This window comes from Colobus angolensis, unplaced genomic scaffold (genome assembly GCF_000951035.1).
Source record: "Colobus angolensis palliatus isolate OR3802 unplaced genomic scaffold, Cang.pa_1.0 Scaffold145, whole genome shotgun sequence".
Taxonomy (NCBI): Eukaryota; Metazoa; Chordata; class Mammalia; order Primates; family Cercopithecidae; genus Colobus; species Colobus angolensis.
The window spans coordinates 2,909,984-2,913,505 of NW_012114544.1; the positions used below are offsets into that span (position 1 = coordinate 2,909,984).

General features: G+C 45.0%; 1 protein-coding gene across 5 annotated transcripts in view; it reads left to right on the forward strand.

Moving 5' to 3' along the window:
- JADE1 (jade family PHD finger 1) overlaps window positions 1-3,522 on the forward strand; it is a 75,063-nt gene that overhangs the window by 2,312 nt on the left and 69,229 nt on the right. The window lies entirely within an intron of this gene.

Sequence of the window (3,522 nt, forward strand, 5' to 3'; positions counted from 1 at the left end):
CGGGGGGTGGCCACTTTCAAATGGAGAGGGCGGCGGCGGGGACGCCGCTGCGGAGGGAGCGGGGCTTGGTTGCGCCACGAGAAGGTGTCATCACTGCACTGGGGCTAATTCCGGCGGAGGTGCCGGGAGTTACTTTCCCCTCCTCCCGCGCTGTTGTTTCTGTCGCCTCGGGAGGAGGAGGAGGAGGAGGAGGATTGGGAGAGAGGGAGGGGGCGGCGCCGCGCGGAGCCGCGGCCCTGCGTATTCCCCAGCGGGCGGCGGGAGCCGCGCGGAGTGTTCGCCGCTGCGGGGCGGCGTCCCAGTTTCCCCCCAACGCCGGGGTGCCCCCCTTGCTGGGATCCTCAGCCTTCTCACCGCCCCCCGCACTCCGCCACCCTCCCACGAGAGCTCCTCATCCTCCAGTCCTCAACCCCGGCTGGGCGCGTCCCGGGTCTCACCCCGCCCCCGGTCTCCCCCCGCTTGCCCCAGGCAGTGCTGGCCCCAGGTTTCCCACCCCAAGCGGGCGGGGGCGGCCGCAGTCCCGGCGCCGTGAATGCTGAGAGCAAACAAAAAAGCGGGCGATTTAAACATGCCTTCGAAACCCGTTAGGAATGCGTCGTCTTCCGGAGGCCGTTTAAAAGGAGCTTTAGCTTGCCTTCTAGTAACGAGGAGGCCGGCGCCCTGCCTCTCCTCAGCCGGGGCGAGGGGCTGTCGCCCTCTTATTTGCCCCGGCCAAGAGGGAATTTAAATTTTTTTTTGTAAAATGACAGCTGCAGTGAATGACCTGAGACAGCTACGTTTTTAGGAAAGTAGGAGAGGATCTGAGGTTTCCATTAATGGGAATGCTTAGGGGGTTCTTTCCCAAAGGTTTTTATTAGGTGAACTATTTTTCTTTTTATAATACCCGCCATGGTTCTCTTGCTACTTGTAGCTCAAGGCTAATACCTTTCAAAGCTAATGAACTAGTTTTAAGATAGAAATTATTTCCCTGAAAGCTGATTTAGGTAGTGACTCACCAGTGGTTAGAGATTTTATAGTAAGTAGCATTTTGATCAAATCACAGCTGATCAAGATTTAATCACTTATAGGTGGAGAAAGGAAGCATTCATTATGCCCATACTTACATTGACTCAACACTCTTGATGTAGTAATTTGTTGTAGGTGGGCAACATATGTGGGAGGAGTTAAATGGGATGTTCTGTGAGGAACACTCTAGCAAGTACATGCAACCCAGAATTTTTATTGTCCTTTTATCCCAAAGATCTTAGTCCCATTTACTTACGGTCACTTTTAAATCAGATGGCTTTCTTCTTGGTATTTTGCTGTCTTCCTCAAAGTTTGCATACTTTTATAAGTGTCTTTTACTTGGCATTTTCATTTTAATGTGTAGAATAAATATAATTTTAAGCTGTTTAAGTGTTAGGTTTCCTCCTATTTCCTTTCGTCCCTATTTAGCAGAGATAATGGGAGTGTCTGAAAGTAAGGTAGAACTTGAACTTGATTCCATCTTTAAGATTACAGACTACTTTCTAGTAAACGTTGGGTTGGTTGCACATGTATTTTAACTTTAACAAAGGTAGATATGTGTTCATTTAAAAGGAAACAAAACACACCTTTTTAGTTCTCCCCGCTTCACTTGACTGGTTTTCTTCTGCCTGTAAACCAGTGCTTTACTTATATTAGTTATCAAGGTTGAAAGAGTAGCTATACAGGGACAGCAATGAAAAATAAGTGTGTCTGGGTGAAACTAGAGGGAGAAAACCTATTGGAGTTTAAGGAATGTGTTTTGTTGCTTAGCCTAGGGGGTTGGGGAAGAAAGATGACCTAAAAAGCAAACTTGGAGGACTAGGTGAGACTAAAAGCAGATTTCCATTGCATCTCACGTGTAGTAGGCACGTGATCCGTACTGATTTTTGACTTTAAGGAGCTGTTAATTGAAAAGTTATTACACAAGTAGTGTTACATGTACGTTTTTGAAAATTAGAAAATACAAGGAAACAAATATGAAAACAAATTGCTACTATCCATAGATGACTACTGTATTACTTTTCAGATAGTTTTCTCTGTATATACATGTGTGTTTTAATAAAAATGAGATACATGTACATACCATCTGTAAGGACTTTTTTTTTTTTGAGGCAAAGATTCGCTCTTGTTGCCCAGTTTGGAGTGCAGTGTTGCCCAGTTTGGAGTGCAATGGTGCGATCTCGGGTCACTGCAACCTATGCCTCCCAGGTTCCAGCGATTCTCCTGCCTCAGCCTCCTGAGTAGCTGGGATTACAAGCTCCTGCTACCACGCCCAGCTAATTTTTTGTATTTTTAGTAGAGACGGGGTTTCACCATGTTTGCCAGGCTGTTTTTCAACTCCTGACCTCAGGTGATCCACCCGCCTCAGCCTCCCAAAGTGCTGGGATTACAGGTGTGAGCCACTGCACCCCACTGTGAAGACCTTTTCTTATTTTCCTGTCAGCTAGCTTGGTTAGTTTTAATATCATCTATTACTGTGATGTGTCCAGATTTCCCCATTTAGCCCCAGAATGTAATAGAGAAGCTTTGTCTAAACCACTGCCTAATAAAGGACCATTTATTGCATTTGATTGTTTCCCTTAAGTCGATTCCCTTAGGTAACTTTTTGACAGAATATCTGACACTGAGGAGGCAAACTTTTGGAAATAAAGTTGCCTGGATTTTAAAAAAGCAGGAACTCAAAATGGTATTTATTGTAATTTGGAAATCTTAGATTTGGAGATCATCTGTTAGAAAAATACTTTAAGGAAATTTGCTTACTTGATGTTACTTTCCACAGACTTGTTGGAAAAAGATTTCTCAGATGTTTGTGTCAGTACTGAGGTGGTTGGAACAGTAAACATGAAAATATCAAATACGGATTACATCCTGTCTCTTTAGGGTTTGGTCAGAGTGAAGAGGAGGCACAGGAATCTGTCACAGTTCTGCTTGCTTCTTTACTTTCTTATTTGTGAAGCTCTTCCCTGTCGTTTAGTATTATGGGGCACCTGTTACAGCATTACAGTTAATGGTCTGTCAGACTTTGCATTATAAAACTGGTTTTCCCATGAGGTTTATTAAACAGATATCTTGTGGAGGGAAATACGGCATATTAGCAAACACACCTTGCTTTTTATTTGGGTTGGCATTAAGAGGTTTAGCTTGATTGTTAAAACAGTGAAAGTTATGTCACTTTTAAACTTATTTCCTCTCTTGTACAAGCCTTTAACTTGTACGAGAATTGGCACCATATTCAACAATACCTTTTTTTTTTTTTTAAACATGAAGGGTGGGTTTGCTTGGAGTTTCTAGTTTCTTAGAAGGTATCAGCGTCAGGAGATCGAGACCATCTGGCGAACACGGTGAAACCCCGTCTCTACTAAAAAATACAAAAAAAAAAAACTAGCCGGGCGAGGTGGCCGGCGCTTGTAGTCCAAGCTACTCTGGAGGCTGAGGCAGGAGAATGGCGTAAACCCGGGAGGCGGAGCTTGCAGTGAGCTGAGATCCGGCCACTGCACTCCAGCCCGGGTGACAGAG